Source organism: Ornithodoros turicata, chromosome 5 (assembly GCF_037126465.1).
Source record: "Ornithodoros turicata isolate Travis chromosome 5, ASM3712646v1, whole genome shotgun sequence".
Lineage (NCBI taxonomy): Eukaryota > Metazoa > Arthropoda > Arachnida > Ixodida > Argasidae > Ornithodoros > Ornithodoros turicata.
The window spans coordinates 67,112,132-67,134,853 of record NC_088205.1 but is presented as its reverse complement, the minus strand read 5'-3'; the positions used below and the strand labels follow the sequence as shown (position 1 = coordinate 67,134,853).

The following is a 22,722-nucleotide window of genomic DNA, read 5'->3' as shown; positions in this document are numbered from 1 at the left end:
CCGCAGCGAAGTCTACCTTCATGTCCAACAGATCGGTGTCTGTGAGGGGAAAGACATGCCTGGTGCTCGAGGCCTCGAACCCCGTCCTTACCCTGCGACTGAACTGGGTGCCCTCCGTCATCACCGATAAGGTTATCCGAGCTGCCTTTGTCAACTACGGCAACGTGGAGGAAGCAAGTAAAGTCACCTGGTCAGATCCAGAGCTTGGCCATGTCGGCTCCATCTCTCGCTCTGTCAATATCCGTTTGAAGAGGGACATCACGCCCACGGATATCCCGCATCTTATGTTCATTAGAGGCTGTCAAGTGTTGCTGTTGTGCAAAGACAGACCCCAACTGTGCCTTCGATGTAAAGGCTTGGGTCATATTCGCCGTGACTGCCGTACTCCACAGTGCCCCAGCTGCAGGCGCTTCGGTCATGAGGCTGCTCGCTGTCCCCGGGCCTATATGCTGCTGCGGTGACAGCTTCCTCTACTGTGGAGGATCCTAACATGGATCTCCGAGGGGTTTGTGACCCCGGCTTGCCCGCGCTTCTACCCAATGACCCCGGACCACCAGATTTGAGAGCTCCTGCAGCTGAAGCTGCTCTGGACGCTGCAGCCTCTACTCCCGGTATTAATGTCGAAGCTGCGCTTGCAATGCCCGACGCTGACGGGGACGGAGCTGATGACCCTGGCTCTCTTACCTGGGCGGATACCATGGATTACCATGAGCATTCCTCTAAGCGGAAGCCCACGTCGCCAGCGGGTGCCTCCGTCATGGTACTCAGGACTGATTCCTCCAGCGCTATCTCTGAACGTTCGAGCGCTACACTGCTCAATGTGTACCAGGTGCCTGGCATGGAAGAACCCTCGTCGGAAGGTGGAAGTTCTCTGACCCATTGGACTACGGTCGTCCCTCGGCGAAGCCGCAGGCAGTCATAGCTCTTAATCGCCACACATGCTTTGCCACGATGTCACCCCCTAACGACGCCCTACAATGACATCAACACATGACTATACTCCACCATAGCACGAGGATGACAGCCTACTATTGAGTTACTTATTCTGTACTTTGTTCTTTTTTTTTTCGTCTGCTTATGAATGCGACATTGAATGAAGGTTACGCCCATCTGGACTCCGAGTGACTGAAGACTGAAGACATGTTCCTACATTTTTTTCTTTTAAATGTTGCAAATTGTGTGCATCCCAACGACGAAAAATTACTTGTGTAGTGTGCGTGACACCGAAGGCACTTGGGCACAACAGGGTGCTGACAGAGCCGGAAGGGCTGTCCTCTCGCAACTCCGTAACAACCGTTCCATTACCGGAAACAGTAACGGAAACGTAACGGAAACGAAATTTAAGGACCGGTATCAGAGACAGATAACGGAAACGATAATATAGCAGTAACGAAAATAGAAACGGCAATCAAAATACGTCCGTTATCCTTCCCTGACAAACTCAAACTCAACTCCTTTTATGAATGCGTGTCGCTCTACGTGTTACGCTTTCACATAGCGTGTTACGCATTGCAATACATGCATAGCACGTGCGCTGAGCTTTACATGTTGTGTATCTTGCCAGCTACTCGGGTTATTCCACTGGCTCCCTAAATATGCCAGGGAAAGAAATCTAGTGAACACTTGAAGAAAAAAAATACTAACGAAGTAGGGAAGTCACGTCCAATCAGCGTGCATGTCCTGTACTCTCTTTATGTCCTGTTATCCTATGTTAATTAATTTATTTGATCTATCCGTACACTGTCACGCCACGCCACGACCTGCATGTGTGCTGAACACCAAAGACACTATGCCAGCGTGTATTTGCAAGTACGTGTACCACAAGCAATATTATCCGTGAAGACACGTTAATTGTATGTCACGCACTTACTAAACAATTTACTCTCGTCTATCCAACACGTATATTACGCTGACATCTGCAAGTTATTTGATATCACGTTTTCAATATCTCAGTGCCTAGATCATCCCTGCCACGCGCAACGAATGAAGCATATAAGTAAGAAGAAAACTCTAACGGAACGCTTCACAAATTCGCACCCAAGTGTTAGAAAGTAATAACCGCCTATCCATGTTCCTCTGGCAGTGATGAGCTATTGTCCCAGAAGCAACAGGAACATGCGGGCTTTAATTAAGATCTAATTCCACTTCATTTACAGCTCTGCCACCCCAGTACACCCACATAAACTGTTAAAGCTGTCTTCCTTGTTGAGTTTCAGCACCGGATCAATATGGAGAGTGGGTGGCGGTAATTCTAAGGATAGTTTATTTGCCCTCAACGTTGATGAACGTCGAAGCCGAGTTATATTCGATGTTGTATTAGGACACTTCTACTGACCTGGAAAATCACAGCCTCGCCCTTGAATATGAGCGCATAGTGCCACATGAAACGGATTCACGAGCAAATAAATAAATTGTTCGTGCACCGTTTCGAATAAGTCTAGCCACATTTAAAGGGATTTAAAGGGAAGAGATTCCCGGGAACTTTGAGTTCTCGGCGCAGAATGGTTCCCAAGAATGACTTCTGTCTGGAACGTATCAGGTGTCTGCCATATCGCATTCCACACGGGAGCAGTTGGTACGCAAAAATAGCGGCCACCAGACCCACGCTCCAGAAGCGCCTGACGTCATTTGCATCATTTACTCAAAGCCAGTGCGCCGATGAGGAAGATCACGTCCTTCTGACGTCACGTCTTAATATGTATGCTGTCGCGCCGGGAGGGATCGATCGCAGCACTGGCCTCTTCTCTCTTTTTTTTTTTTTTGTCCAGGTTTTTATTTAGTATCTTCGTTTCTCTAACCAGGTGTTGGGCTCGTAGTCGGCAGGGTAAATGTATTAGTACCAGTGGCATGCATTAGTACAAGTACATATCTATTGTTCTACACCGCATCTTGTATATACCACTGACTTATTAAAGTCAGCGTGAAAAAAAAAAAAAAAAGGACAAGGAAAAAAAAAAGCAGTGGCATTGCCGGGTGGGTTAATGCGCCCGCTCGTTCGTAGTAGGCAAGGCCGTGCTGAGCATCGGGAGGTGGTAGGTTCGAATCCTACCGCCCGCTGTGTTGTCTGAGGTTTACACTTTGTTTCCCAGCAGACTTTCCAGACGAATGTCGGCAATGTTCCGCCAGAAGTCGCCCCAGGACGCACACTAACCCCCCCCCCCTCCTTCCTGCTACCGTATCTCTATCTGTCAACGTCTGTAAGCCGCTCATAGCCGCAGTTACTTCGCGGCGCTAACATGGAATTAAAAAAAAAAGGAATTCTTTAGTGCTCAGGAATGCATTCAAGATGGTTGGTGAGGTTTTGAGGGTCTCTTCCAGGTTCCTTTAAAGCCGACAACGACGACAACGATGGCCACGCGCGTGGAGCACCCGCTTCTCAGTTCCACCGGCGCGGCCATGGAAATAGGCCCCCGTCATCGCCTCTCCGTGGCATACCATCATCGCCGGTCGGGACTCATGTAAAGGAACACCACCTCCCCTACACACTGACTCCACTGACTATAGACCCCTATTTAGCATCGTTCATCAGCTCATCATCAGGACACATCTCATTCTGCCCATTGTGCCTTGGGGTAGTGGGCCGCACCTTATGTGACGAATTTTCCCATTCATTATCATTAATTTATTTGCTGTTGTTCTTGTTTTCATTCACAAACGCATCGCACTATAAGCATGTCTTCTTCACCGTATGCGGCTGAATGTTGCATTTACCCCAGTTATGAGGCAGCGGCTTGACCGTGCGCCATCGGACCTTTGTGCATCATGCAATGTGCGCGCTGACCTGCACCACCTACTTATGGACTGCCCTGTCTACCAGCGGGAGTGCGAGATCTTGCAGTACAGATTGCATGCAATTGACCACCGCCCCTTTACCATAGGCAAGGTGCTGGACCCCTGGTCCAGTAGCGTTCATATATGCACCAAAGTCTCCGTCACCTTTGGGATTTCCTGTGATCAACAGGCCTCTCCACCCTGCTTTGATCACCTGAATCCTCATCTCCATCGTCATCTCCCACCATCTACAAATGCCACAGGGGCAGCGCCCAGCCTGCTGGTCGGCATCAGCCCCAATCTCATCATCGTCTCTTTATATATGTGTGTGTGTGTGTTCATTCACAAAGTTTTCATTCCATATAAGTACCAGACCGTCGAACATTAGATTACCAGTGTGCCTAGTCTTCCTCCAATGCCGAATACCGTAGATCTTTGTTTCAATATCTGCCTTTTATTTGTTTTTATTTTACTTTGCTTTGTGTGTGTGTGTTTGTGTGTGTGTGTACCAACAAATGGGCTGAAGAACTGAATTTCCGAACAACATCCATTTGTAACCCTAAAGTTCACATTGAAGAACTTCCCGGTTTATCTTTCTCGGTTTAAACTTTCCGTTGCCCTCGAAGGGATAAGGCGTCTCAGATGAGGATCTTCTCTTTCTCTGTCTTTCTGGTAATATTTCGCAATCATACACTGACAACCCATAAATCCCCCGCGCTCCTTCCACTGGGTTTGCAGGCTTTACGGGTATGTTGCCGCTTTTCGCGTCGCTTTTGACACGTGGTGGCACAAAGTCGAGTGAAGTAGCTTTTTGCATGGCTGAAATGGCTGTGGTCAGTGTTGCCAGGATGTTTGCCACCGTGCACCCCGTTGGTAGAGCCGGTAATGAAAGGTATATTTTTGCGTCACGGAAGACGCTTCGTCTCGTTCTTGTATTTCATGCGGATATTTCATTAATATATTTCCCCTTACTGCAGAAGGCGACGTATGTAAATAATGATCAAAGGAACACCGGTGATTTAAGTAATTTAAGTGCTGAGCTGAAGTAGAGAGTATATAGTGCCACTTTTATAGCGGCAATAGCAGAATGTCAGGAGATCGCCGTGTCCGTGGCACAAAACCAACTGTGAAATATATATACACCCACACCACACAAACGCTCTCACGCACTCGCACGCACACACACACACGCTCACACACGCTCGCTCGCACGACATGCGCGCTAACACGCGCACTCGCAGGCTCACACGCTCCATGAGTGTGAAAAGTCTGAGTCTGGGCTTGTTGGCAATGCTTGATTATTAACCCACTCTGGGCCAATGACTCCTACAGGAATCATAATTTTCGTAATCATAATCAATTTCGTCTATCAAGCCTCGCGAACGAAACCGAAACTATTGTTCTCCGTGGCCAAAGCTCACGGAAGAATATTACTTCATAATCCCACGCATAGACGGCACTAGAGCGTAGTCTTCGTCTTCCTCGGAGCTGATTGGGTCAGCGAAGCGCGCACTTTTTTTTTTTTTGCATGTGCCCTCGACGGCACCAGCTCCCGTGGCTCAGTGGTTAGCGTGCTGGCCATGTCACGTCGAGACTGGGAGGTATCCGGGTTCGAATCCCGGTGCCGGCTGTGCTGTCTGGGGTTTTTCCTGCGTTTTCCTCAGACGCTTTCAGACATATGTCGGCACAGTTCCCTTAGAAGTCGGCCCAGGACGCGCATTCCCCCAGGGCGTGAGTCGTGACGTTGCCCACATACGTGAGGCCGACAACGGCAAGCCCTATCACCACCACCACCACCAGCCCTCGACGGCCGAAATATCTCTGATTAGGACAGGTAAGAGTGATTTTTGTGTGCAATAAAATTTAGGGTTTTGGCCATAAGACTGGAGTAGCAGGGAATACAGTGTGCCTCAATTAGTCGGGTCGTCTGCTTTATGGATGGTACCATCTTTTTTGGCAAATGACTCCCACAGGAATCATATGTCAATGCGCTATAATGAACAGAGCAAAACTTTTGAAACTTTTGTTATGTGTTCCTTATGTCCTGGGAAGCCCAGAAACAAAATTCTGAATTTTTTCCTCGCTGTAAAAAAAAATCGGCCCAGAATGGGTTAAAAGCGGTGAAAACCTTCACAGTGCAGTCCTAAAAACAGCCGAAACGAATGGCACGAACACAACACACAGCACTGAACTTTCAACAAAGGGTCTATTGACACAACCATATACAGCCTGCGGTGATTTTCCGTTGTCGACAACACAGGTTATAAGGCAACAATATCCAATCTAGTACTTATATAGAGTAAAACGAGTAAGGAAACGAGCGGCTTTGCAGATGGGTTTGTAGTTCGGTCAAATTTGTAATCCACGGTAAAAGCGTTAAATCTCAGTGCAGAGAACATAAAAAAAGATGACAAAGCAGCAGTGCAATGCATACCCTTATACCCGTGTCACACGGGCAGAAAAAAAATGGCATTAGTGTGTTATGTCAGTTGGGTCCCGAATTCCATTTCCTGCGATAGTCGCGCTACAGGTCAGATTCGAATGACGTTAAAAGCCATGACTTCGATGCCGGTCTCCCACTGGCTGCGTAAGATATGAGGTACCTGAAGAACGTAAACGCGTTCAAAGCGATCGAACAACAGCAACAACAAATAAGTTAATGATAATCAATGGGGAAATTCGCCACTGAGGTGTCCTGTGATGATGGGATGTGTCCTTGGATGAGGTGATGAACGATGCTAAACAGGGTCGATAGTCAGTGGAGTCGGTAAGACATCAGAACGGTGGGCAAAACCACAACACACAAAAACACACACACAGCACACAGGTACGCAGGCAGATGATAGGGTAGAGAGGAGGCCAGTGTCCCGGAGAAAAATCTTGAAATACTCAAGAGCTTGGCGATGGTCAATCTGGTTAGACCAAGGGCCGAGAATGGTTGCCAAGGTGAATGGTGCGGCCGTGATCGACTGCATGCGACACTGTAGGGGAGCTGCTCTTTGGGAGGTGTAAAGATGGAAGTCGAGGAGCACATGCTTGGTATCCGCCAAAACAGCACAGCGAGAGCAGAGCATCGAGTCGGAGCGGCCGATCAGATGCTTGAAATGGGGGGGGGGGGGGCGCGTCCCGAGACCATTGCGCATGTGCGGGAGGCCTCACCACATCATTTAGGAAGGTTCGCCTGTCGCCTTTGGGGAGGGTAATCCGCACGCTTGATCGGGAATGATACGCAGCTGCTGCAGCCTCGTACAGCCTCTTCATTGCCGCGGATGCCGCAGTGGGCAGGAACCCACTGGAAGTATATAGAGTGCCCGCTGATCTCAAGACGGCTTAGTTCCTCCAGTATGTCCACCACCACAGGCGCAAGGGATCCACGAATACCCATGTTCGCTATACACTAAAGAGCTGCCTTGGAGTCGCAGTATATCACCCAGCTGCTGAGTGCTGATAGCGGCGGATGCAATGTGCTTGAGGAAGAACAAAATGGCATGCAACTCTGCAGACGTGGATGAGGTGCGGTGCGAGAGATGGTATGCGTGGCACGAGGACATAGTCGGGTCGGGATTGTAAAGGCAGCAGTGGAGCTGTGAAGGGTAACGGGACTGCATCATGTCTAGCGCAAGTTGTTTCAACACGGGTGCTGCAACGTGATCACTCTTGCTCTTGAGCCCAGGAATGGTAGTAGAGATCGAAGGTATCGAAAACACCCACGGAGGGGACCTGGGACGACTGATCTTCCAACAAAAGCCAGTAGCAAGGGCGTTACAGCAGCGATGCAGTGAGAAATGTTGCTCTGCCTCCGCCTTTTGAGCTTCGAAACCAAGGGGTGATGAAGGTTTTCCGCGACGAGGCGTAGATAATGGCGCACAGTTTCTCTGAGATGTAGGACCTCTACTGGCAGCTCGCGGGCCTCTGCCACCACCATGCGCGTTTCAGCGGCGCGGGGCACACCGAGGCAGATCCTCAAGCTTTTGGCCAAAATACACCGAAGCCTCTGTTCAGATGTTCGATCGAAAGCGAAGCGATCGAAAATACCCATAATATCCCGCAAAATGGGAAAACTTGTTTTATTTCAAAATCGATATGGTCTAGTACTATGTCGGAAAACTGTTGTCATCTTGCTAGTCATGTGGGCGTCTATACGCCAAAAGCAAATATGCAAAAAAGCAATCGTTAACAACGTATGGTAGTATGGTATGGTGGTATGGCATGGTGTTGTATGGTAGTGTTTCGGGTGTGTTGTTACCGTCAATAAATTTTCCTATTACAACAACGGGACGCATTTTACCAAAAATAATTATTGTGTTCGTTTAATTTATAAAATAATTGCGGGATGCACAGCACAGAGTTGCTTTATGGAAGTTTTAAATTGCTCTTGTGCTCAGTGGGGTAGAGTCCTCTGGCTACCATGGGGAAACATCCCATGTCATCATCACTTCTCCTTCATTTATTGTTGTTGTTGTGCGCAGACAATGAGATCGAGGGTACCAATTTCGTGAGCGAATGAGTTGTGGCGGTGTCTACGCGGAAACTGTCATTCAGACGAATGTCATTAAATATCTCCGTATAGCACGGCACGAATGACATTAAGACTTAACTCATCACGTACCTAATGTGTTTTTTCGTGCCCGTCTGGCAGGGGCATTACATACAAACCACCACCAGGATCCTCAAAACGCAATTTGGCTTTTGGTTTTTTGTCTGTCTGGCTTCCTCGAACAATAGAGCTCCCTGACCTCTACACCTTTCCACAATTTCTGTTTTCTCGAACAAAGGAACACATCTCGGGCAAGTTTCTAACTGCTCCTGTAATTTACCTTGAAGATTATCTTGTCTGTTATTCTCGGCTAACCTGGTGTTTGCGTAACTATAGTAGTTATACCACTGTACAGTTTGGTACAAAAGTCTACGGAACATGGCACGGGCGTATGTCTTCATCAGAGCGGGCCCCTGCTGGCTTTCGGGAAGAGGCCGAATAGGAAACGGCAGACCGGCTATACATGCTCTCCATCTCTCAGTATGTGTGTCCGCCCTTGACTGCTGCTAAGGTGTCGCTCCAATGGAGAAATGCGACAACCTGGTGTTCCGTAAACTTTTGTCCCGAGCTGTACGCTTTACCACAAGAGAAAGCAATTTTTTATTCCGTGTTAGCGCCGCGAAGCAACTGTGGCCAGCAATTTTATAAACAAAATGTATATCGATTAGTATGCCTGATCTTACATCCGAAGTTCCCCTCACGGTAGTCATCAACTTTCTTGGGTAAATAACGTCCCTTAAAAAAAAAAAAAAAATTTATACCCATATTTTTCTGCGAATTTTTTAGACGTTGGGGCACATTATATACATATGGAATGTCTGCACCGTTTTTATATCCTTGGTGTTTTTTTGTTTTTGTTTGAATCACTGAATACCCTAACGCATATATCCTAGATGTACGAGTCACGATAACCGGCGCTTTTGAATCTATTGATCTGCTTGGAAAAGCTTTCCTTCACCTTGTGTTCGCGAGAGCTATGCAAAGCGTTTTTATAGCTCCCATTAAAGTAGCTGACTTCACAGTTTTTTGAGTGGTTTGATATATACGGTAGAATAGGTTCTTTGGACTTTTGTGTATATTCCTATATATGCGTTCTATATATGTGTGTGTGGTTCTACGTGTCTATACCGTATATGTATTCGTCGCCTTCGTTTCGTCTATTAGGACTGTACTGTAAAGATTTTTACTGCTTTTAGTCATGACACACCCTCACACATACACGCGCGCACTCTCGCACACACATACACACACGCTTTGACGCACGCACAAATACACGTGCGCGCACATACATACACAAAGATACGCACAAACACACGCTCACAGACACACGATCGCACGCACACTCGCACGCTCTGACATACGCGCGCACAAATAAACGCACACACAGGCACACAAACACGCTCGCACACACATGATCACACAGAAAAACACACATGCTGGTACAAAGGCACACGCACGCACACAGACGCACGCACCCTATTACGCACGCTCAAACACACACAGACACACACACTCGCGCGCTCAAACAAACAAATTGTTTTATTTCAGCTGCCGCTGAAAATGGCAACACCTTCCGCGTTTCAAATTGGAATTATTATTTTTTTTTATTGACAGCGCCACAGTGCGAAATAAGTTTAATTTATGTTTAACAGTCCCTTGACTTCTTGACACAAGATCGTCAGTTTAACCTCCCGACATACACTCTACGTACAAATCCGCGACGGCACCGGACTACTGACCCCACTGAGTAACTGCTTCAGTTAGTGTGACGTATTGTCAAGGTTGTCAAGGTGTTGTCAAGTTGTGCACTTGTGGTTTGCATGTAGAACCGGTTTCTCCGACCCTTTCTATATGCGCTTTGTATTCCATGGGATACGGTCCGGGGAGGCAAAGGTTCCCAAGCTTTGTAAACCTCGCCCAACCTGACTAGAACACCTAGAGATCGTCGAACCGCGAGCAGGTTCGTCTTCCACCGCACGGTTTTGCGCAAGGTCGTGACATTACTACAACGTTTGCATTGAGCACCGAAGCAAAGGATGCGATTTTTGTGACCTCCCGGCAGCTTGGAAGAAGAGGGTTAAAACTTGGGCTGGTTGGTGATTCATAGTTCAAATGGATAAAGCCCTCAGTGCAGGGAAAGACGAGGACTGTTTTTGTCGTCTGCTTTTGTGTTCCGTCCTCGTCTTTCCTTTCACTGAGGGTTTTATCCTTTTAACTTGCAGAAAGAGTTGAGGACGGATATGTCTTCGGTCTGAAATGACAGTAAGAGACCAGGAAGAGTACGATTAATCGGTGTGAGGGAAGAGAAGATGCCGTCGCGTGGGAGACAAATTGCGCTCTGGCACAAAACAAATGGTGGCACATGCTCCTGGTAACGAGACACCAGCCGCTTGATGAGATGACAGAATAACTTTCGTCACTTTCTCCTTACAGTAAAAGAAAATCTAAGCGATCGCATTTAACGCGTGTCATCGTCAGGGTTACTAATAGTACTTGCCTGAGCGCGTGGGTTCGATTCCCACTGCTTGTGCCTTTTCTTCAACTGCCAATCATTCAATCGTAAGCGCCAGGATGTCGCCGAAGGAGAAAATGGCGGCGCTTTCGTGTTCCATATGTTTTGTTCCGCACGTGGCATATCGTCTCTATAGGTAATATCGTACTTGAGGATTCCTCGTTGGAGACTGGAGTGAGAGCTAGTTTACCTAGGCCTTAAACGCGAAAGCAATCGAGGCCGGGAGCGGCATGCTGCGGAATCATTTCCAAGGAAACGTATTTGCGGTCAAGTAATATTAAATGGGTGCCATTATTACAGCTTCCGTAAAGCGCGCTTCAAAGCATACTGAAGAAAAAAAGTTAGAGCTGTACGTTTATTCGCGATTCCAGCGAAGCCGTGGCCACCTGGCGACGATTTCGGAAAGCTGCGAGTGGAGGTCCAGCAGCGGGTCCGGGCAGGGAAGCGGTACGACGATACACGTTTCTCTTGCTTATGAACAGAATGCCGGCAGCAAAGAATGTATCGACATCGAAGAGAGGAATGTTGCACTACTAATTTATTCTCAGCCTGTTGAAAATGCCCCACGCTTTCTTTTAATTGTTTCCCTAATCAAGAAGAACGGAACGGAGGTCCCATGTGTCGACCGAGTTTCCGGACCAACTCTGTTACCACGATACTATCTTAATATTAATCTTAGTAATACCGAACGAGAAACCCGCATTTCTTTGTCGGGTTGATATATATGCATTTTCAGACCTCAGGCAATGTAGACAATATCACCGTACTATTGCGGCGTAGACAAGCATCCACTATGGATGTTCTCTGGGATTGAAAGCTTCTCTCTAGTGCCGCACACGTATCAACGAATGACTCGCAAAGATAAAAATATCACACAAAGTTTCACGTAAATACAAAGAGCGGTAGAGAAAACGAATACTTCACTTTGCTAGAGCGTCTCTTCCAGCGCTCAGATGTTCACCGCACAGCATAATATGCATGTCATATAGTTGCACATGTATGGTGTAAAGTGAAGACAATGTGTCAGATATACGCGTGTACGTCAAGGGTTTTCAAAATATGTATTGTTCACGTATACCTTTGACATACAGTCACAGAGTTCTGAAAACATCAGGGTCAGAGCTAACGTCATATGAGCACGCTATCTTCACCACACGAAACAAAGAAAAGAAGTGTCATTTTGAGCTGTTGCAAATGCCCATGTGAACGTTAACTTGTGCATTACAATTTTATGATTATTTCTCTATGTTACGAGAAAAAGTATCGATTAATAGAGACACCAACCAACACCTTCCAACGGAGCTGTTGTTCCCTTGATTGCAACACTCACACGTAAATACGAGGGACTATCGGAGGAGAAACTCAAACGTGGTATTGCTTGCAGACTAGTAATCCACATTCGAAAACACATGAAATGTCACTCTTCTTGGAAACATATCCCTGCTTTGCCTTCTTAAATTCTAAAATGCCTCCTTTGTTCACTCGACTCCCGACGTTTGTAAACAAACTTCGAGGACGGGAACTTTTTGCGTACTTCTCTTAGTTGAACTGCACAGTATGAGATGACCAGATGATAAAGTTAAGTACCTTTTTCATGAAACATGCCCATTTGTGGGTATTAAAAACTGAAGCAGATGAACATAATTAGGCCGACACCTTGCCGACTACGCTTGCTTCGCTCGGGAGACCTCCTTTCGTCCGCCATCTTGGAAGTTGGAAAAACGAAAGCGTGGACAACGTCTTGTATCCAAGCGAGCGAGGTTGAGCTGCTCTTCGCTGTGGTCAACAAGGCCTCTAATGATCACAGCCGGAGATGAATATGCGATAGAAATTGATGAGTCGATGAGTCCGAGGAACTCTCGGAGCTTGCGCGAAGAAGTCGACTGCGGGAAGTCTGGAATGGCCGCACGCGAGCTGGCAGAGGTGTGATGCCGGAGCTGGTGGCGTGGTGGCCAAGGATGACCAACTCCTCGACACCGAACTTGCTGTTGGGGGCGTTGACGAAGATGCCGTGGTAGTTGAGGCGAGTGAAGAGCACACGAAGGTGATCAGCATGCTCCTCCGGGGTGGAGCTTGCAATGAGCAGGTCGTCAATGTAAGCGAAGACAAACGGGAGACCTCGAATGACTGAGTCGATGAAGGGCTGGATTGTTCGCGCCGTGTAACAAGAGGGACGAAACTAGACACTGTAACATTCCTTGGGATTGAAGGATGACAGCGGGCGAATATGAAGGAACATGACAAGTCTCATAACCACACTGTTAAAAAAGACCGTAAATTTACGGAAAAGCGCAAACGGAACCAGAGCTTCTCTTTTTCATTGCTGCTCCAATTCCGTAGCGGCACATGAACCGTTGCTATCCCGTCGTCTTTTCCAGGAATGAGTAGAGCAATATCGCTGAAAATGAAATATTTTGTTCAGACCACGTCACGATTATACTAGCAGAAATATGGAAGACGATACATGTCTTCAGCGAAGCACATATTTACAGTTTTTTAACGATCCAACACTGATATCGCGACATTCGGGCGTAACTTATTGCTCGGATGAATGTGGCAGGCTCAAGGACGCCGGCGTCTCGCCGTCAGCGAGTGTGCAGCGCGGAGCTATACAGCATTGTCACCTGAGCCGCTAACTGGAAGCCCGCGAAATTCTTTCCTCGTAGACGCATGAGACGCTCCGTGAAGTTTTAAGTGTTTAGAAGTGCATCTAGTGTTTGGTCTTTGGCCGACTGTACCCCCGCAAAGCAAAGGTGAGTTGAAACTCTGTTTCGTTGTTCCACTACTATACCAAGTCAAATAAGCACCACTTGTATGCATGGTTGAAAAAATTGTTTCGTTGCAGACGCGTTTCATCAACGGTGTGCAACAGCAGGAGAGCAGTGTCTGTGTGTGTCACTGTGTGTGGATCATGAGTAGAAACGTAAAGAGTTGCCTAACCTTTAGTTATTCAGGGGGAGGCTACTGAAATAATTTGTGTTTTGCTGTGATCTCGAACTAAAAATTGATAAATGTTGTGACTCTATTTTCCCCCTTGGAGCTGGAGTAAACAGAATTCCTCTGTTGTGGAAGGTTCACCTGAAGGTGTCCCAATCTCCAAAGTGGATATCATTCCGATATGGCCTGTTATACTTTCCATTGAAATCTGTTGCATTTGCACTATAGGAAGGCCTCCTGTCTGCAAAATTGCAATCCTCTACAGTTTACAATTCATCAAAGAGGTCACATTTCACAGTCTTTCCAGACAAATGTACCTTTACTAGTCAAAGCGGCGTCAAAATTTTCACCAGTAACAGTTTCCTGCTCGCACAGCTGAAGGCTGTACATAAATGGATCCCTTTTTTGCACTCTCTTGGTAGGTGGTCTACGGGTGCACTTTGTTCCTGCAGAAATTTTCATCTCGTCGAGCTCTTTTCGACCATCTGCTATCACATGAAGATTTTGCAAGTGGTGTTCCTTGCACCATAGAGGGACCTAATGCTGCTTCTAAGAACTATAGAACCAATTCCTCCAGATGTCATCCTGACGAAATGCCAACACATTCAACACAAAAAGTATTGTCTCAAAAGTTTTGCTCTCTGACTTCTTGCAGCCTGCAGTGTGGACAGTGAGGAAGCACATATTGCACGCTGAAAACATCACCTCATTACAGATGCATCGTGCACTGTGAGTTGACAGTCCCTTCTTGTGTGCTTCGACAGTCACTATCCATGGGACTCAACATACAACAGGACACTACCTTGTGGTCTCCAGAGACGAGTACAACCTGTGCTATGGGAAACTGGTACACATCTTTGTGGAAACTGGCCCGGAGGTGATGCCAATTTTTCTTTTTCGCATAACGCCATCAACCTTCCTACTAGACCTCATGCTATACCATCTTGAATCTCAGGTACAAGTGAATATTGTTGTGTCGACCCTCAGAATTAATGGACAGTCATCCATATTCAGCTTATGAAGTAATAAACTCTATTGTTGTCTCCCCCTGAATACCACTGCTCAACCATGATTATGGAGGTATACATAGTCTGTTTAACCAAATTTTTGCCAAATATATACAATACTTCTGGTTTCGCTTACTAACTTCTAGTTTTCTGACACAGAAAGTTCCATATGAGAGGTACATATATTTCCCTATGCGTGCTACAGTGATTGCTACATATGTGTGTGGTTTTCAAAGCTTGCTCAATGCTGCTGCTTTTTCTCTTTCTTTTTTTTACTTGGCGTTTCTGAAGATCAGGAGTAGAGATCACAAAACGAAAAACTTGGTGTCAGTAACATGTCTTGAGGAGCTAATCAGAGTTGCTGTGGGTCATCGAATTTGTCAGGAAGGCGACATACAGGTATGCCACTTTTGTTATAACGTTTATAATGCTCGTATGAGCTTCAATTGCATTGTTGTTCTAAAAATCTTTGTAACACCAGTTATTTGTTTCTAGGTGTATTTAGTGGATGAGTTATCACTTCGGTGTATGGTTGCTGGTGCTGAGAAATGCCTCGATGACATTTTCATTGTTAAAAATGTACTATGGAAACAAGGTATAGTGCATACATCTCCAGATGCCACTTTGCCCTCTTGCTTGGGGCTTTAAGTGCCATTTTTTGTTTTGCTTTCCTGTTTAGATCAGTCAACATGTGTGAGTGCACCTTCACCAATCCCACAAATGCCTCTGCTCTCACGAATTTATTACCCTTGGGAGAGCCTCAGCAAGACAGTACTTGATGCATTGGAAGCAGACAATGTACTGCTTCCCTCTCAACGACAGGAAGTGGCACACATGGCAGCGTCATGGCCCTGCATATCCATTGAAGGTGGGAGGCACTCCTGATATTTATTCACAGGTATATTTGCTGTTTGCATGGCTTACCTGGATAGAGTACAGCAGATATAAAAAAAATGTTGTGACATGCATTGAAATGTTGTAGGAGAGCATATCACATACAGGTAAAATATAGCATTTTGAAACTCACGTCACGTAGTAGTAGTATCTGCGGGCCTGTCTCGCAAGAACCCTCCTTATATTATACTACATATTTACTCGGCTGGTACGATACATACTGCAGTAAATACAGCAGGCGATGTAACACATACGTATAGCAGAGGCCATATCAACTGCTAACCTTTCAGAGACATTCATATGCTTCACATATGGTGATGTCTCTGCCATGCTGAACTATGCTGATAAGCATGTTTCACGGATGAAAAAAAAACCTATCTATGTGCTCAGAAATTTGTTGTGCCACTTGCAGTGGTGGACGTGTAGTGTTCTTCATAAACTTATATGGAATAGTTGGTAGAGAAATGCAGTGTTTGTCCTGATCATTACACCATGTGAAACTAAGAATATTTCATGCAATTATTTTGAATACTCATAATGAAATTTTATTAACTGGTTGTGATTTTAGGCACCTGGTTGGTATCATTGAGAACGAAGGGAGGCAGCAGGCAAAAATCAAGAGGGCTACATACATAAATGCGTGAGGCAGTGAAGGCAGCAGATGAACATAGCAAGAAGTGGGAACATGTAAGTTGTAAATGCTTCCTACGAGCATATTACATTTCTTTATTAATCAAATAATTTAATTTGTCGTGGAAGTATTATGACTAAGGAGGCTCAGTAATACTTTCTTTTCTTTTCAGCTCATGTGATACATAGCGGTCAAATGTTCCGCCACCAAAGTCATGCACAAGTTATTTGTAGTCTTTCCAGTAATTTCCAAAATAAAGGGTTATTATTGAAAAGCTATCCTCTCTGGACACACAAAACATGAGAATTGAACAATTAACAATGAAACAAAATCTCTGGACATCTCACATTGATCATAAGGACTGTAAAGGAAAACAACAGGAAACCAGCTAGCATCATGGCCGACAGCATTTATCTCTGTTTTAAAGCGGAATCATCGTTTCATTACTGGACAGCGCCCCGTCATTATAATTAGTGAATTGCTGCCGTAATGAAGAGGCACATCACGAGTACAGTTTCCTATACTTTCTGATATATAGCAGTACCTTGCCCAAACGGCACTTCGGTGATGATGTACTATTTACTGAGTGGTAGCCGTTGGCAGTTCACAACAGACTCAACACCGTTTTTCTCAGTTACGGATGCATTCCTGTACATTCGCCGTCTACCATCAGAGCCGTAACGGAAGACTACGGACACTTGGCTGGCATCAACGGATAGCAGCATTCGTTCCCGTTTTGAAACAGAATATTTTCTTACAGTGCAGCAAAGAAGGATTTTATTCCACAGAGGTATACAGGGTGTCCCAGAAAACGTGACATTGAATTATAATAATAATAAACAACGCCACCTAGAATGATGCGGCCAGCGCATTGTTCTTACGCGGAGACTACGGGCCTGGATGTTGAGTTGTTCCTGTTGTTGGGTTCGACTGAGGGCATGCAAAATGAGTAAACTCTACCGCAATGTCCCCAACACCAGGGCCCGAAGGACACGGTAGAGGTCACAGCATGATGGGCCCCAGGATGCACCAGCAATACGCCTGAGTACATTTACCAAACAGTTTGCCTTGGTAGCAAGCAGCTTTACATAGATCCTTCCTCAGGCATTTGTCCGATTCCTGGTCTACCCTACAGTGGCAACTCGACATTCCAACTATGTCCTCTTTGGGAAATGTAGACCCAACGCTGTCATACTGGCTGCCTGCAAAGCTTCCTCGTCCTCTGAAGTCACTCATCCACAGGCTACGTCTGAATGTGGCCTTCACTCCGTCCTATCGATACCAGCTAGGCTGTGAGGCTAGCCCTATGTGCAACGAGTGTGGTGTACTTGCCAACGTAGAACACATACTCCTCCGCTGCCGGACCTATATCAACGAGAGGCGTACACTGCAGTCACAGCTTGCCACCCTTGGCTGCCGCCCCTTCAACTTGTCGACCATCCCCGGCCCTTGGGACACCGCGGCCGACTCCAGGGCGGCCTTACGTCACGTGGTTGACTTCTTTGAGGCGACAGGCCTAAAGGGGGACCCCAGCAGCGCCCTCGGACATTCCCACCATCACGACCACGTCCAGCATCGTCATCGCCAGTTCGATCATTCCCGTCATCTCTCATCGTCATCACTCATCATTGTCACCACTCATCATTGTCACCACTCATATTAGACCCCTAACTATGGGGTAGCGTTCCACTCCTAGAGTGGAAAACCTCCCCACTTCATCATCGCAATATATATGTTGTTGTTACATGGTGGGGGACTACGTCAGACCACACGGTCAGTTGTAATACCCAGGTATCGACAGGTCGTGACAAAGGTCAGGGGTGAGCCCTAATTGAAAAGCGGGGACTTATTGAATGATCTTCGTGAGAATGCTATGGCTACAGTCTTGCTAGGTGAGACAACCACGCTTCGGTCAAGGAGGTATCCTGAAATTATGTTTAATGAACCTTGTAGTCGGCGTTCGATCGTGTCACGCGAACGGCGAAAGTTCAGATACAGATGTCGTCAGCATATGTTGTAATGTGAGTGTGATTAGGAAGCTGCGCAGGAAGAGCAGCCATAATGATATTGAATAAGAGGGGATTGAGGACGCCCCCTTGTGGAACACCACGATGCACCCTCAAAATTGTGAAAACCCCAGCGATATCACAGACAACTACAAGCGCCACCTAACAAATTGGGAAAAACAGACGAGAACCGCTGTGCACACGCTAGCACCAAAGCCAGCCCGGTCAGCGATCCAGGACCGTCCTGGACCCTATCAACCAGCGTCAGCCGACTAGCCAACAGACCGGGAGACCCTGCGAACAGCAAAGCCAACCCCCAGCGAGAGCGACCGGGAAGTAGCACACGGGAAACCACCTAGCGGACACTACCCTGCCTGGAACGCCTGGAGCCAAGTACTTTGTGTCTTTGTGTTGTTTGTTTTCCTTTTATTTAATTTGCTCTTTTCATTTCTTTTTACTTTTCGCCTGTGAAACCTCAAGGTGCCTGCCCTATGTCGAAAGGGATTAGGCGAACCTGAACCTAAACCTGCACGCGGAACGTCGCAGCATCTCCATCAGCGGTGGTGCACCGTGGATTTCACCACACCGAGTATGGAAGTTCAATATGCACCGCAATTCAATTTTTTTTTTTTTTTCATAACGAATTTCACAGGAGGTTGAGACAGTTCGGGGTTCACGTCAATCCAATGTCATTGTTGCCGAAGATCAAATTTCTCAGTGTTTAATGTGGAATTCCACCCCTATCACACCAGCAATCATTGTGTTTTATGATATTGTATTTTACTGTGATATCCATCTCCGGAATGCCAAATGAAAATGCATCTCCGAAAGGTGAAACTGTTATGCAACACATATAACAAACGCGGCATTGAAACCGATACCTAATCTACAGCACGACGCTTTCTCATCCGCCATACAGATGACGTTAGCAATGATGAGGACGGCCAAATAGAGTCAATGCTTTTCTCCGGAGACGCGCAATTGGCCTAAATATGTGTAAAAAAAAAAGAAAAGAAAACCTAGGAATAAATGTCTCACTACACGTTGCAGTCGGGGAAAAAGAAAAAGCTTGCTGAAGCCTGTTCGTTCGGAGCACGTATCCTATGAAATGTATCGGCCTGCTGGTGTAACGCCCACGAATGAGGGGAACGAAGGAAACTAATGTATTGGTGTAATATATGCTTTTTTTCTTTCAAACAAACAAACGCTTTTTCAACATTCCTCGCCGTCTGGACCTTGTTCTCCAAATTCGTATTGATCCCGGCGATTAAATCCGATTTGAAAATAATGACAGCTCAAGACGCGATTCCGTCGGTATTTCATTGCTACAGATTTCATTCCGAATAAGGTGGTTTCTTTGTAGCGCAGGGCTCTGCTACTTTCCGCGTTTCAAGCACGGGATAATTTGTGATTACTAGGAAAATGAGGTTTTGGATTTTCTCGAGAATAGTGTTCGGACGCCGCAAGCACCGCAATGAAGTCGCGTTGAGTAGCCGCACCGCTGCGGCTACGGCTGCGGCTACATTCAACAAAGTTCGATGTTTCGGAACGGAAAGCATGGAAACCTGCGTCCTGTATGGATGGGCTATTCTTGCTGTGCTTCCAAATGTGTCGAAATACGTTCCGACGTGTCGTACACACATTTCTCACTCCAACGGCTGGACGAACGCCAACAAAAGGCTTTAGTCAATTCTTCGGCTTTTGCGCCGAATTGTTGCGGTGAATCACATCCCATAATCATTCATGTAGTTGTTGCTGTTGTTGTTGGCTTTTGCGCGCTTACTTGTGTGACATGGTGCGTGCGGAAAAGGTCATGTGGCAAAGGCTGCGCGCGGGTTTCGAATTGAAACTTCTACTTTTTATTACAAACAAGTCACGAAATGTGACAAAGAATTTCTTGTACACTTTTATATCGTCTTTTAAAATACCAAAGTCGCTTCCAACTTTCGGAGTACCGGTAGAGGTGCACTGTAAAGGGACACCGGCATTCCCCGAACACCCCGTTATTCTTTCTGTCAAACGAAAACGAGAAAATAATACTGTCGTAGTCCCTTTAAGACGTTACTAAGAAACTGTTGACCTGTACGACATGCGTTTCTGTAGGTCATATAGGGTTCCGGGTTTTCGGACTTATCCGGAAAAATCCGAAAAACGTACGCCGACAAAAATTACAGCAAATCGGATCTATCCGGAAAGACAAAGCTTCTGAAGGTTCCAGTAATCCAGAGCTCCGAGATAAAAGGCACGCCCAAATGACCGGTTGACTGCGGGGTTCGTTGTCTTTTGTGTCGAGGGCGCCTCACGTGGCGGATTACAAGCCCCACGACAAGGAAGTGAGGATCTCTTGCCTCATAACAGTAAGCGCTTCTGCGAGGCACCTTCTGAGTCTTTTTGTGAATCGTTTGTGATTTAAAAAAAAAAAAATTGTGAATCGTTTTCTTCGAATTTCAGATGTTAGCTCAGCGATAAAAGATGAAAGACGAAATGCAATAATGAACTCCGAAAATCACTCCCGAAATATGCCCAAGAAGAAACCTCGTAAACCCGGTACTGTCGTCATAGCATATGTCCTTATACAGGGTGTTTTCTTCTTGTCCATTACAGAATTTTTATAAATAAAGCCATGAGAGCAGCATAGATGTCGTTTTTGCAGTTGTGTTCTACTGCCAGGCTGACATCTTCTCGAAGAAAGTGTGCAACTACAAGATGACTGATTGCATAAAATTCATTAATGAACACTTTAAATAGGGGATTTCGTGCAAAAGCGGGAGATCAGAATGAGAGACCATCATAGTCGAAAGCCGTTCCACGTTTCAGAAATCCAGAAACACGCACGTGCGTGAACATATCCATCCCCGACTTTTGATATGCAAATGAGCCGAAACCAAATCCCCGGAGACAGCCCCCTCATTTCACGTCAGAGGACCATGTGATTTGGAGCGATGGAGATCACGCAGGGTTGCGGAGTTGCCACTCCGGAGTTGGAATGATTCCGGAACCATTCCAGATTTAGCAGAACCCGGATTGGAAATGGAATGGAATGGGAATAGCGGAAACTGTCCTAAGAATGGGAATGGAATGGTCCGGGTGCCCCGGTGGCAGTTTTGGTTTCAACGTGCTGGTTTCTGCCCTCGCACCCTTTGCACCGCACCTGCACACGGTCAAGAGTGAAATAACCTTGACTTTGTGCTTTTGCCGAGCTTAGTAATGTCAATCTCCTGTAGCACTGCTGGACTTGCCAGTATGGCAACCGGTCCTTTTCTTTTATTGAGGGGGGGGGGATATGTTTATTGAGAAAAAAAAAAACAAGGAAAGGTTAGTCAGGCAAAGGCCGACTTGCTATTCCTTTCGTAAAGAGGAACGGAAAAGGAAAGGGGACGAAAAGAAAGGAAGAAAACGAAAAAAGGAAAGAAGGCGGCAAGAAAGAAAACGAAAAAAAAACGAAAGAAAGAAAGCGAAAAAAAAGGGAGAAAACGAAATAAAGGAAAGAAAACGAAAAAATAGAGAGAAAATGAAAAAAAAGAAAGAAAAGAAAAAAGAAGGAAACGAAAAGAAAAGGGAAAGAAAGAAGGGAAGGGAAAGGGAAATTGAGGGAATTAACGAAATGGAATTGGGTTGCCAAACCATTCCAGGAGTGGGAACTGACCATACCTTTTCATTCTGAGGAATTGAAAGGAATGGAATTATCGCAAATCTCCATTCCTCCGAATGGAATAGGAACGGAATGGGAGGCCTCATTCCGCAGCTCTGATGGAGATGATAGGAGTAGGCGCCGACCTGGGGGCCAGATAAAACTCGTTCCTCCCGCCCAGATAAGTGTCCGTCGGCGAAGATGATGCGCTTCTCAGGCGCGCTTTTTTCAGTTTCGCGGCTCATTCGCATATCAAAATTCGGGGATGCATATTTTAACGCAGGTGCGTGTATCGGAATCTTTGAAACGTGGAATGGCTTTCAACTAGGATAGCCTTTCATTGTGCCATCCCGCTTTTGCCCGATATCCCCTAATTAAAGAGTTAATTAATGAATTTTAGGTAATTAGTCATCTTGAAGTTGCATACCTTGTTCGAGAGAGTGTTAGCCTGGCCGTAGAATTCAACTGCAAAAACGAAATCAATGCTGCCGTGATGGCCTTTTTTAATAATAGTTCTGTAACGGATACAAAATAACAGCAACAATATAGGGAAACGGGAAGGCATCGTTCCTGATTATGTAAGCAACGAAAGCTGTAGGTTACGTTTTTTGTTTTGTTTTTGTTTGTGTGTTTGTGTGTGTGTGTGTGTTTTCTCGCCGGAATCATCAAGGTATTCATGGAATACGAAATGTAGTAGCAGCCACTGCTGAGGACAGTTACATAAAAGTGCAATGTCTGGTGACTCGTGTGTCAAACAAATTGTCAAAACCCTCACTGGCAAAAGCGGGAGACAAAG

The 22,722-nt window shown here is 46.1% G+C and overlaps 1 protein-coding gene and 1 long non-coding RNA gene across 2 annotated transcripts in view; one reads left to right on the top strand and one right to left on the bottom strand.

Moving 5' to 3' along the window:
• LOC135394624 (retinol dehydrogenase 7-like) overlaps positions 1-22,722 on the bottom strand; it is a 132,628-nt gene that overhangs the window by 78,686 nt on the left and 31,220 nt on the right. The gene's annotated exons all lie outside the window — the stretch shown is intronic.
• On the top strand, positions 15,566-16,600 carry LOC135396152 (uncharacterized). Its single transcript, XR_010423333.1, has 3 exons — positions 15,566-15,662; positions 16,227-16,345; positions 16,462-16,600. It is a non-coding gene; the product is annotated as an uncharacterized LOC135396152 (long non-coding RNA).